Here is a 14,059-nt window from a genome sequence, read left to right as displayed (position 1 = left end):
TGAGGCCCACTCCACCCATACTATGGAGGGCAAGGGGCTTTACCCAAATTCCACCAATTTAAGTGTTAATCACAATCGCATCCAAAAACACCCTCGCGAAAGTGACCAAATATTGCCACCATGGCCCAGCGAAGTTGACCCATAAATTCATCATCACCGAGAGATGTGGAGGATACAGAAGAGGGAGGGAAGGGGCAGGGTTTGGTTTTGTTTTTGACACAGAGAAGCACCAATCCTCCAGAAGCTCCCTCCGTACCCAGATGGCTCCATAAGGAACAACGAACGTGTCCTGTTTCAATACCATTCAGACCAACAAAGATGGCTTGTAACATGATTTTTAAAGCCATATTCGCGACCACATTTAACACTTGCAATTACGACCCGGCCTGGTATGTGAGTTTGAGAACACATCGCCAAGGGGGCTAAACTGTTCTTTATAGTTAAGAGAGAGGAATTTGAGGTTGAGTGTCAGATCAGGTTCCTGGGGAACTAGGAAGGAGACAGGGAGAGGAAGCAGGCAACAGACACTCTCTTTCTGAAAAGGCTCTGGAATGTAAATCTCTCCTCCTCTTTCTTCCAAACAAAAAATCCTGTCGCAGAGACAGGGTGGATTATGTGGGGGGGCCCTCAAAGAAACTTGAGTTTCATACCTGGGTCAGAATTGTAACTTGGAGATAGCACATGAGAAAACTATTATTTTTCTCCAGTTTTTATTTATTTATTGTGTGTGTAGAGGGGGTGGAGGGTAGAGACAGGATCTTGCCATGTTTGCCAGGCTGATCTCAAACTTCTGAGCATAGGCAATCCTCCTGCCTTGGCCTCCCAAAGTGCCAGGATTACAGGCGTGAGCCACAGTGCCAGGCCCTCATTTTTTAAAATTTAATTTACATAAGGAAAAACGTACTGTTTTTAGTGGACCGTACTGCAGATTTTGACAGGTGGGTACAATTGCATAATCCCTACCACAATCAAGATACAGAACAGTTCCGTGCCCCGAAAATTCTCACATCTTCATTTTATTTTTATTTCTTAATTGACAAATAATAATGATACATATTCATGGGGTACATGGTGATATTTTGAAACATTTAATGTATGGTGATCCTATCAGGGTAATTAGCATATCCACCATCTCAAACATCTGTCATTTCTTTGTGTTGGGAACATTTGATATCCTCCTTCTAGCTACTTGAAACTACATATTATTGTTAAATATAGTCATCCACAGTGCTATAGAATAGTAGAACTTATTCTTTCATCTAGCTGTAATTCTGCATCCTATCTCCCCTTCTTCTACCCTTCCCATCCTCTAATTATCCTCTGTTCTACTTTCCTCACATCCTCATTTAAAAAACAAAATACTGATTGGAGAACTGAAAACAACCTCGATGGTTGTTTTGGATGCTCACAGCAGTCATCTGACGAACTTGTTTAAAAAGGGGGTGAGGCAGACAAAGAAACTTAACATATATTTACTAATTATACCTGCAGTGTGACATCATAATTGCACATATTGCATAAATGCTGGATGTATGCAGTTGTAAATATGCCTTCAAAATTCATTTTACTGGCTGGGCATGGTGACTCATGTCTGTAATCCCAACACTTTAGGAGGCCAAGGCAGGAGGACTGCTTAAGGCCAGGAGTTAAAGACCAGCCTGAGCAACATAGAAAGACTCTGTCTCTACAAGAAAAAAAAAAAGCCAGGTATGGTGGGGCGCACCTGTAGTCCCAGCTACTCTGGAGGCTAAGATGGGAAGATCACTTGAGCCCAGAAGTTGGAAGCTGCAGTGAGCTGTGATCGCACCACTGCACTCCAGCCTGAGTGAAAGAGCAAGACCCTGTCTCTTTTTAAAAAACACACACACACACACTTCACAGGCAATATTTATTGGTTGAAACAGTGGTGTAAGAAGCTCTCTCCAGCCTGTTCTAAGCAAAAGCAAAAAAATTAAAAATTTTTTTTAATTTGGGGAAAGTCATAGTCACACTTGGAACAGGATAAACATCTTCATAGAACAGAAGCAACAGGAACATAGAACCAGGGGGTGAGGCGAACGCAATGGCATGCACAGCCTTCTGTGCTCCTATCAGAGAGCCAGTGGTACAGCTGGAAAATCAGGGCTCTCGGTGCCCACATGAGGTGGGCGCGGAGTCAGAGAGTGTTGATTCAACCCTGCCACCTGCCTGGAGCCTCCAGGCCTGGGCGAACACGTGGACCACAAACGGAGTGTCTGGCTTTTTCCATGTGACATTGTGTTTGTGAGGTTCACCCACACTGCAACACGCCGTCAGTTCCAACATGCTCAGTTCTTCATTCCTTTTTATGGCAGTAGAACGCTCCAGCGTATGGATATACACTCCCCAGACTTTTTTTACAATGAAATATTTTAGACACATAAAAAGATCCACAAAATAATACAACGAATAGCATGCGAGGAGTCCACAGCTTAGGGAGTAAAGCCTATTTGTCAATTACTCTCTGCCTGTGGGAAACACAGGCTTGCTGTCACGTTAAATAAGGAGGCAGCAGAAGTAGATGGGTGGGTTTGAGCTGCCCTCTTCACTCAGAAGTCCTTGTTTGACCTTGTCGTACTGTAGGGATGTAGAACTTTGACAAAAATAACACTAAGTAAAAATAAAATAAGCTCAAATTTAGAAGCAATCAGGATGGTTCCAATTGAAGTGAGCCTGAGTTATTACTTGGTACGCATCAGAATGGCAACATTTATTTATTTATTTATTTATTTAGAGATGGTTTTGCTGTGTCACTCTGTGTCACTCAGGCTGGAGTGCAGTGACATGATCTTGGCTCACTGCAACATCTGCCTCCTGGGGCTCAAGCAATCCTTCCTTTTTTTTTTTTTTTTTTTTTTTGAGACAGAGTCTCACGCTGTTGCCCAGGCTGGAGTGCAGTGGCGCGATCTCGGCTCACTGCAAGCTCCGCCTCCTGGGTTCACGCCATTCTCCTGCCTCAGCCTCCTGAGTAGCTGGGACTACAGGCGCCCGCCACTGCGCCCGGCTAATTTTTTGTATTTTTAGTAGAGACGGGGTTTCACTGTGGTCTCGATCTCCTGACCTTGTGATCCGCCCACCTCGGCCTCCCAAAGTGCTGGGATTACAGGCTTGAGCCACCGCGCCCGGCCCCAGCAATCCTTCCTTCTCAGCCTCCTGAGTGTTTGGGACTACAAGCACATGCCACCATGCCCAGCTACTTTTGGTACACATATAGTTTTCGGTAGAGATGAAATTTCACCATGTTTCCCAGGCTGGTCTCAAATTCCTGGGCTCAAGTGATCCATCTACTTTGGCCTCCCAAAGTGCTGGGATTTACAAGCGTGAATCACTGCGCCCAGCCAAAAATGTTTTAAAAATCCTGTCACTACAGGTGGGGGTGACAAGAAAGGCGGACTCCTATAAGTGCTGGTGGAAATGGGGAGCAGAAGCGTCTTTTTGGAGACAGTTTGCAGCATTTGTGAACAGTCGACATATACTCTGGTCTTCGAATCTGACTCTTAGGAATCTATCCCATGGGAAAAAAACATACCACACTACCAAGTTTGTAATCATGAGTGAAAGAATGTTTGCCTGTAAAGGCCTCACATGGAAATGAGCGAAGCCTATGAGGTCTGGTTCCTCCACATCAATGAATAGCGAACAGCTATTTAAGAGAATATGTGAGTCACATTAGATATCTTGCAGTGAATTTCATTTTTAAAAAGCATGATGCAAGAAAGTCTGTAAAATATTATTCATTTATATTAAATAGGGTCTACCCTCATTTATACTTTAATATATGTATGTGCACATAGTTGTGTATGGCATTGTATGACTGTGGAGAGAAATGACTAATGGGAAGTGTGGGGATGGGGCCCTCATATGGTGGTGGTGGTGGGGAGGGTAGTTGAGGTGCCCAAAATAGTACGTACGATATGGTCCCGTTTACGTCAACTTACGTACATGGGTGTGTCTATTTAAAAAGAAAAGGATTTTGTCAGGGTCAGGTGTGCTGGCTCAAGCCTATAGTCCCAGCGCTATGGGAGGTGGAGGCAGGAGGATCACTTGAACCCCGGAGGTTGAGGTACAATGAGCAGTGATTGTGCCACTGCACTCCAGCCTGGGCGACAGAATGAGATCCTGTCTCAAAAAAAAAAAAAAGTCATTAATGAGCTGTGACCTATGTTGAATACCTTTCCTGCATCTGTTGAGATGAGGTGATATTTTTTTCTTGTATATGTTAATGTCATGAATTACATTAAGAGATTTAATGCAAAATCATTCTTGCTTTCCTGGGATGGACAAAACCTATCCAGGGCTTGTACAGTTCGCACAGCCGGACTCAGTGGTACTGAGTGGGGTGCTGGTCTCTGACGTCTGACGACTGACCTGCCTTGCCTGCCCCAAGGCTCGGGGACCCAAGTCTCCCCGGGTCCGGCCACTCCTCCCTACCCACCGAAGGACCAACATCTGCCACCTCATGGACAATCCGCTCTAATTGCAATGTTGGGTTTTCACCGTTAAAACGCAGAGTTTCTCAGCAACTTCCGAGACAATTCACTTGCTTATCAAATGAGGCTCTTATCCTGAAATACACTCCGGACACACACACATATATACACGTGCGCGCGCAGACACAGAGCATCAAAGAGAACCAGATCTTTAGAAAAAGCAGAGTTCTGAACACTCATCTCCTCTCCCTCTTGAGACCCTGCCAAAATTATGGTAACGGAACTTAAAAAGAGAATAAACTGATCCTTATAAAGACAATGGGAGAGGAGCAGCAGCAGATTTCAGCACATCATGCAAGAAGAATGCCAAGAAGTGTAGGATCTCACCATCTCCTCACATTGCAGTGAGAGCTGGAGCCCAGCAGCTGGTCGGCTCACTTTCTCCTGACGGGCTCTGCTTAAAACGAGGCTGCTTTGGGCCAGGCATGGTGGTACATACCTGTAATCCTAGCACTTTGGGAGGCCGAGGCACGCGGATTGCCTGAGTGGAGGAGTTTGAGACTAGCCTGGGCAACATGGAGAAACCCCTTCTCTACTACAATTAAAAAAAAAATTAGCGGGGCGTGCTGGCGGGCGCCTGTAATCCCAGCTACGCGGGAGGCTGAGGCAGGAGAATTTCTGGAACCCGGAAGGTGGAGGTTGCAGTGAGCCGAGATCGCGCCACTGCACTCCACCCTGGGCGACAGAGCGAGACTCCATCTCCAAAACAAACAAACAAACAAACAAACAAAAACAAAACCAAAAACACCAAGGCTGCTTTGATGTCAACTCTTGCTGCGATCCTCAACACCCCCCCCTCCCCCGGCACAAGAAGCCTCCCTGTATCTTCCTGTGTCTGGCAGGAGGTTCGTTTGACTCTGGCTCAGCATGATGGCCAAAGGCGGGCAGGGGCAAAGTGAAGGGTGAGGGCAGGGTGAGGCCCTTCACAGAAAGAGAGACAGACAGACAGCAGACAGGACAAATGATCATTTCAAAGCTTAATGTCTCAGGCAAACTGACAAAGCTACTGCATAAAGTCAGTTTTTAAAATTAGGATCTAACTCATCAGGATTTAAATTTATTTTACTCTAATATGTGGTTTTATTGAAATTAATTGCAAACAATTTATAAATCTTTTCTCATGAAAGTCTAATTCTGAGTGTCTCAAATTAATGCATTGATTAGTCTGTCTGTGACTGTAGAAGTGTTTTGTTTTGTTTGTGTTTTTAAAATGGTGGTAAAACAAGCAGAACATGCAATTTGCCATCTTAAGCATTTTTCGTGTACAGATCAGTAGTGTTAACTATAAGCACACTGTTGTAAAATAGGTCTCTAGCATTTTTTCATCTTGCAAAACTGCACTCATTAAATGACAAATCCCTGTTCCCCTTCCCCAGCCTCTATTCTACGACCACTCTTGTACTTTGTTTGACTATTTTAACATCTCATATAAGTGGAGTCATGCGGTGTTTTTGTCTTTTTGTGACTGGCTTCTTTTACTTTGCATCATGTCTTCAAAGTTTATCCATGTTCTAGCATAGGAGAAGATTTCTGTCTTTTTTTGAAGACTGAATAACATCCCATTGTATGGATAGACCACATTTTATTCATTGGAACAGGGGTGGGCATTTAGGTAGCTTCCACCTCTTGGCTATTGTGAATAATGCTGCTATGAACATGGTGTACAAATATCTCTGAGATCCTGCTTTAAATTTTTTTGGATATATAGTCAGAAGTAGGATGACTACAGAACCATTACAATAATTCTGTTTGATTTTTTAGGAACCTCCGAACTGTTTTCCATAGCAGCTGCGCTATTTTATGTTCCCAGCAATAGGGCACAAAGGTTCAATTTCTCCAACAAAGGTTCAATTTACCAACAATTGTCATTTTGTTTTTGTTTATAGGGCCCATCCTAATGGGTGTGAGATGATCAAGATTTAAATTTGTAATTTTGACCTTGAGATGATTTATACCTAGTAAGATAAACATCATAGTTAAAAGCCACGTGTGTGTGTGCACGCGTGTGTGTGCGCATAAGAAGGAGGAGGAGGGAGAGAGGAGAAATGAGGGAGACTGTGCAGGTATAAAGTGCATATTTTTGCTAATTAGTCCTGAGAATATAACTGGAATTCTTTGGGAATGAAGGATTCAGTGCGACATAGTGGCAGACACCCAGGGAGTGGAGACAGACATTTTTTACTTTGCCATTGACTTGGGTTACTCTGGGGAATCATGTAAATTATCTGAGTCTCAGTCTCTTCCTAGTGAGGATTAAAAGAAATACACACATAAAAGAAGGGGGCCTGGCGTGTATCAAACACTTGATTTTAAAATGCCAGCTAGAATAAATAAAGCAAGACAGCAAGCGGGGCGGGGCTAGATCATTGCCAAGTTCAGCAGGTAGCTGAGTTCTTCGCTTTGCAGATATTGCTGAATGGTTTTCTTTATTCTAAAATACAGATAAAGTTCACTTTACACAGTAGATGAGTTGAGATACTGTGCTTGCGGGGAATGCTTGGTAATAAAGCAAATAAAATGTTTTCTGGGAACTCTACATCAAGGAACCCCATGGTGAAGTTAAATGCGATTTTTTAATATAAATAATGTATCTGATTGCTAACTGCACGTTTCGATAGTTAGCTACTTTCTTTCTCTCTCTCTGTCTTTCTCTTCCACCCTTTCTCTATCTTTTTCTTTCCCATCCCCTTTCTTTTTTTTTTTTTTTTTTTTTTTTTTTTTGAGACGGAGTCTCGCTCTGTAGCCCGGGCTGGAGTGCAGTGGCCGGATCTCAGCTCACTGCAAGCTCCGCCTCCCAGGTTTTACACCATTCTCCTGCCTCAGCCTCCCGAGTAGCTGGGACTACAGGCGCCCGCCACCTCGCCCAGCTAGTTTTTTGTATTTTTTAGTAGAGACGGGGTTTCACGGTGTTCGCCAGAATGGTCTCGATCTCCTGACCTCGTGATCCACCTGTCTCGGCCTCCCAAAGTGCTGGGATTACAGGCTTGAGCCACGGCGCCCAGCCCCCAACCCCTTTCAAAAAGGACTTCATATTGCCATATCAAAGATAAGATTAAAAGATACAGCAACCCCATTACTGGGTCTATACCCAAAGGAAAATAAATCATTCTACCAAAAAGACACATGCACTTGTATGTTCATCACTGAGATATTCACAATAGCAAACACATGGAATCAACCCAGGTACCCATCAATGGTAGACTGGATAAAGGAAATGTGGCACATATACACCATGGAATACTATGCAGCCGTAAAAAGAATGAGATCATGTCCTTTGCAGCAACATGGATGGCACTGAAGGTCATAATCCTAAGCAAATCAGTGTAGGAACAGAAAACTACGTGCTGCATGGTCACGCTTATAAGTGAGAGCTAAACATTGAGCACACATGGACATAAATATGGAAACAACAGACACTGTGGACTACTAAAGGAAGTAGTTGGGTTAAAAAACTACCTATCAGGTACTATGCTCACTCCCTGGGTGATGAGATTCATACTTCAAACCTCAGCATTGTATAATATTCCCATGTAACAAATCTGCACATGTACTCCTGTATCTAAAATAAAGGTTGGATTTTTAAAAAGAGATTAAAAGATAAATTGGAAGGAAAGGCAAAAAAGTATAGAAGAAAAATGTAACGTTTGAGCAAATATTAATTCCCCAAACACAAATGTTATGACAGAGCTTTTGTTAAAGGAAGGGTTAAAAAAAAAACTTTGACCTGAGCATCCTGGTGTCCAGTGCAAAGAGGCAAACATGATTCAATCCATCAAAGCCCAAAAAACAGAAAGAAAACACACACACACACACACACACACACACACAGAGCCCAAAAAACTAAAAGCAAGCTGACTGCATAGTTTTGATCAGTGATGCCTGAAAAATTTTTTTTCCTTAAAAGTGTTAAAAAATAAAAAAAAGGGCACATCCTCAATAATATCCCTAAAGTAAATATAACACTGAATTTAAAAAAAAATCAGTGAAGGCAGCAAACCATAGCCTAGCTAGTGCAGAAAATAGAATATTTTGCCTAAGTTATTGTTGATCCCATCTTGTCCTTGTGAGTTCAAGATCTTGTGTGATTCTTAGAACTGACTCATAAAAAAACAAAGACAAAGGGGGCCTTATTGAACATTAGGAGCCCCATGCTTAACCTCAGAAATCCTACGGAAAATATTTGATTATTTAAATTTGATTACCACCTATAATCCCAGCACTTTGGGAGGCAGAGGCAGGAGGATGGCCTCAGGCCAGGAGTTCAAGACCAGCCTGGACAACATAGCTAGACTCCATCTCTATTTTAAAAAAATAGGTAAGTAAAAAATAAAAATAAATTTGATTACCAAAAACATTAAACTTATGTATAAGAAATACCATAAACAAAGTCAAAAGATAAATGATAAATTGTGAAAAGTTTTGCCAGCACCTATGGTAAAGAGAAAAATTGTGTCTTCTGAGAAGACACACTCCCCCGACTCTAATTTGCAGGTAAGTGTTGACAGTGTGGGGAAGACCCTCTACGGAAGATATAATGCTATAATTTTTGGATCTTATAAAATGTCTATGAAAATCTTTCTCCCAGAATCAGCTTTATCTAGAGACAGGGCTCAACTTCCAAGCTGTTGGGACACCCTGGAGCCTGTAACATGTCCATGTTCAGGCAGGCCTATGGCCTCTACCTTGGTTCCTGATGCTTTAGTACCAAACTGATGCAATAGTAGTTGGTCACGGCTATGAGGCTGGGGCTGGGTGGACCGGTCCTGGGCACCCCACTTGTGCAATGTCTTCCTAACATAGGTTTTGGCTTCCCGTTTTGACTTATAGATAATACCCTTATTTGCTTATTGCCTGCTGGGACTTCCCGAGGATCTCTCACAGGACTTCAGTCTCATCATGTCTAGGATAAGACATGCCAGTCTTTTCCCCTGAAGCCCCTCCTCCTGTTCCCTATCTCCCCTGGTAAGAGTTGCCACCACTCACCTGCTCAAGCCCCAAACTGGGCGGGACCCATACTTCCTTCTCTTTTCCTTCCCTGCAGGTCTGTTGTGTCACCGGTCTGTTGATTCTGACTCCATTGTTTTTCCAGTGTCCCATGACTTTCTTTTCTTCCTGCTGCTCCTCCCTTGGTTTGGTCACTATACTCTTTCTGAAACGCAAATCTGATCAGACCACATTATGAATAGTGCTGTGATAAACATACAAGGGCAGGGTTTTTTATTTTTTTGGTTGTTTGTTTGTTTTTTGAGACATAGTCTCGCTCTGTCACCTAGGCTGGAGTACAGTGGCATGATCTTGGCTCACTGCAACCTCCGCTTCCTGGGTTCAAGTGATTCTCCTGCCTCAGCCTCCCGAGTAGCTGGGACTACAGGCACTCGCCACCACGCCTGGCTAACTTTTGTATTTTTAGTAGAGACGGGATTTCACCATATTAGCCAGGCTGGTCTCGAACTCCTGACCTCAAATAATCTGCCCGCCTCGGCCTCCCAAAGTGCTGGGATTACAGGTGTGAGCCACCGCACTTGGCCACTTTTAATTTACATTAAACCAGAATGTATTACCATTAATGTGTTAATATCTTTCACTACTAAATACTGAAAATAAATTGAAATTATTTCTGTAGAAGATTTGTCCTGGCAATGTTAACTTCACAGCAGACTGACACCACGTGGCTCACATTTCAGACACAATGGAAAAGCAGATCCATGCTGGTGTTAGTGTGCAGTCTTGTCCTACACTAAACAGTCAGGGTCACCTTGGAGTACATTTAATAAAAAAGCAAAGAGCATACAGAGATTTACAAGAATTAAAAAAAAAAAAAAAAGGTCCTCTTATGTTGTCCCAACAATAAACTCAAAAGTCTATGACAAATAGAGGTTCTGATGAGTTGTTTGTAAATTCTTTAGATTTGGTATAATTATACTGAAAGTGGAGTTCATTTGAAGTCTTCAAAAAAAAGTGCCTGTTAATCCTCAAATGATGCTTGTTACAGTTTAACATTTCTATTAAGTGCCTGCATTGAATTACTCGTTACCCAAGCACAGCAGCTGCTCCTTACCACTTATTGTTAAGGGCTTTAACTGGCCGTCTTCAACTTCTAGCCTTTCTTGACCATTCTCAACAATTCTCTTTGTAGTCTCTTGAAGTCAAATTTAAGTGCAAATATATTACATAAACGAGGTAATGCTATGAAACTTTGTTAATAGCTAGACATAAATTTGTTTCCAAAATGAAACCTAGGGATTCTGGAGCTGGGAGAAAGAGCCAGAGGCTTGGTAAGCGTGGGTCCTGCCGTGGGACCTGTGTGAGAATCTCTGTTCCTTGGGAGGGGATTAGGGGAGCTGTGAGGGATAAAGGGGAGGTGAAAAAGAAAGGAGAGTGTATTCGTTCATTTTCACACTACTATAAAGAAATGCTTGAGACTGTGTAATTTCTAAAGGAAAGAGGTTTCATTGACTCACAGTCCCGCATGGCTGGGAAGGCCTTAGGAAACGTAGTGGTTTTTCTGTCATTAACCATTTTCGTAGAAGTTGATATCGATTTGATATCCCAACTCATCCTACTACCACCAAATGATGTAGAAGAGAATGAAGTGAGGTCCCCCTGGCCTAGTGACCCAAATGAAGTAAATCCTGTATCAAAAGAAGAAAATCCATTTCCAAAAGATGGAAATCCACTGAATGTGGAGAAAAACAACCCCGTCCCTCAGCTTCCGCTTCTTCAGGGACCCCTTCGATTCCCAAAAAAGTCCTCAAAAGGGTCTTCAAAGAAGTCAAATGAAAATGGGTCTCTTTCACCAAAAAATTCCCTGAAGACACCATCTGGTTTATGGAATGTGAAGCCAAAATCAAATGGACCATCAAAATGACTTCCACCTCCCCCTCCACCAATTCATCCTTCTTTGCCATATTTGTCATTGAGGTCCCGTTTCTTAGCATCTGACAGCACCTCATAACGCCTGTGCTACTTGTTTGGATTTTCTCTCTGCTTCTTCTTTATTCTAAGGATTTTGATCAGGATGCCACTTCAGAGCCAGTTTCTCATATGCCTTTTTAATATCCTCGGGTGAGGCATGTCTCTACACACCTAGAACTTCCTACTAATCCACCATGTTTTTTTGTTTTGTTTTTTTTTTTTTTGAGACGGAGTCTCGCTCTGTCGCCCAGGCTGGAGTGCAGTGGCCGGATCTCAGCTCACTGCAAGCTCCGCCTCCCGGGTTCCCGCCATTCTCCTGCCTCAGCCTCCCGAGGAGCTGGGACTACAGGCGCCCACCACCTCGCCCGGCTAGTTTTTTGTATTTTTTAGTAGAGACGGGGTTTCACCGTGTTAGCCAGGATGGTCTCGATCTCCCGACCTCGTGATCCGCCCGTCTCGGCCTCCCAAAGTGCTGGGATTACAGGCTTGAGCCACCGCGCCCGGCCTAATCCACCATGTTTTAAGAGATTGTTGGAATAGGTCCGAGGACAGAGGCGGCTGGTGGCGGGATGCAGGGGAGGCCGCATGGCGGCCCGGATCTCCTCCCGGCTCCAGGCACTGTTATGCTGGCAGCGGCGGCTCCTTGTGCTTTCCTTTCCCTCATTTTTGAAATTTTAATTTTGAAAAAATGAGATGGGGTCTTGCTATATTGCCCAGGCTGATCTCAGACTGCTGGCCTCAAGCGATCTTCCCAGCTCAGCATCTCAATCATGCTGGGATTATAGGCATGGGCCACCAAGCCCAGCCAGAAATGCCACTGATTTTTGTATATTGGTTTTGCATCCTGCAACTGTATTCAATTCATTTATCAAATCTAAGATTTTTGGTGGAGTCTTTAGGTTTTTCTAGATGTAAGATCATGTCATCTGCAAACCGGGACAATTTGACTTTCTCTTTTTCAATTTGGATGCCTTTGATCTCTTTCTCTTGCCTGATTGCCCTGGCTAGGACTTCCAGTACTATGTTGAATAGGGCTCTCCTACCTCTTTGAAGGCACTGTACTTTGTGGCTTAGAGGCTTTTAATCAGACTGTTCTTTCTGCCTCATTTGTTCCTCTCTCTCTCTTCACTTGACTAAGAATTACCTTCAGGTCACTTCTTTAAGGGAGACCGCCCATCCCATGGAACTCTGTACTTTGTGCTTCATGCCAAGTTGTTTTGCAGAAGGCATGCACCACCTCTGCACTCCTACAAGCAACTATTGTCCACTTTTAAGTCTCAGCCATTTTGTTAGGCAAGTGATAGTGTCTCATTGTTACCTTAATATGTATTTTCTTTGAGTCTAGTGAGATTGGACATATTTTTATGTGTTTTCTGTCCATGTGAGTTTTTCTTTTGCGGCTTTCCAACTTCCCTCTTCCATTTATGTTTCTGTTGGTGTGATCACAGCATTAGCATTCACCTAACAGCACAGCTGCCACATGCCCACCATTAACATATGTGAGGTGGTTATTGGGGGCTGGATCGTGCCTCCCCAAATTCACCATTGTTGAAGCTCTGGGATTAGATTTGGAGACAGGACTTTTAAAGAGGTGATTAAGTTAGAAGGAAGTGATTAGCCTGGTCCTTAATCCAATCTGACTGATGTCCTCACGAGAAGAGATTAGGACGCTCAGAAAGAGACACCACAGATGCACACGAACTGAGGCCATGCGAGGACACAGCCAGAAAGCTACTCCTCTGCAAGCCAAGGGAAGAGGCTGCAGAAGAAACCAAATCCACTGATACCTTGATCTTGGACTTCTTCTATTTTATTTATTTATTTATTTTGAGACAGAGTCTCACTCTGTGGCCCAGGCTGGAGTGAAGTGGCACAATCTCAGCTCACTGCAACCTCCGTCTCCAGGGTTCAAGCAATTCTCCTGCCTCAGCCTCCTGAGTAGCTGGGACTACAGGCATGTGCCACCATGCCCAGCTAATTTTTTTGTATTTTTAGTAAAGACGGAGTTTCACCATGTTGGCCAGGCTGGTCTCGAACTCCTGACCTCGAGGGATCCACCCCACCTTGGCCTCCCAAAGTGTTGGGATTACAGGTGTGAGCCACTACACCCGGTTGTAGTTTTTGTAATTTTAGTAAAGACGGGGTTTCGCCATGTTGGCCAGGCTGATCTCGAACTCTTGGTTTCAAGTGACCTACTGCCTCAACCTCCCAAGGTGCTAGGATTACAGGTGTGAGCCACCACCCCCGGCCATAGACTTCTAGCCTCTTGAACTTTGAGAAGTTAACTTTCCATGGTTGAAGCCGTCTAGTCTGTGTGGTACTTTGTTATGGTATCCTTAGCAAACACAGCAGTGTTCCAGGCACTGGGGTTTCAGCATCAAAGAAGACAGAGACAGTCCCTGCTCTGATGGATTAGAGCAGGAGGCAAAAAATAAGATCTAATATAAACCTCTGCATCTTATTATATTTACGTCGAATTAGAAATGCCTGTTTATAGTAAGACATAAATAAGATAGAAGGAAATAAATAATAGTAGTGATAGGGTAGGAATAAAATAAATAGGGTGAGGTCATGGAGTGTGATGGGAGCTTGCTAGGGAGGTCTGGAAGGCGGAAACGCTCTCTCCAAGGGGGCAA

General features: G+C 43.5%; 1 pseudogene; it reads right to left on the bottom strand.

Annotated features, from left to right (window-relative positions):
• Window positions 1-10,719: 10,719 nt before the first annotated feature.
• Window positions 10,720-11,619, bottom strand: LOC105482029 (dnaJ homolog subfamily B member 6-like; annotated as a pseudogene).
• Window positions 11,620-14,059: the final 2,440 nt, after the last annotated feature.

The sequence above is a fragment of the Macaca nemestrina genome, chromosome 8 (genome assembly GCF_043159975.1).
Source record: "Macaca nemestrina isolate mMacNem1 chromosome 8, mMacNem.hap1, whole genome shotgun sequence".
Lineage (NCBI taxonomy): Eukaryota > Metazoa > Chordata > Mammalia > Primates > Cercopithecidae > Macaca > Macaca nemestrina.
This window is presented reverse-complemented; position numbering and strand designations above follow the sequence as displayed.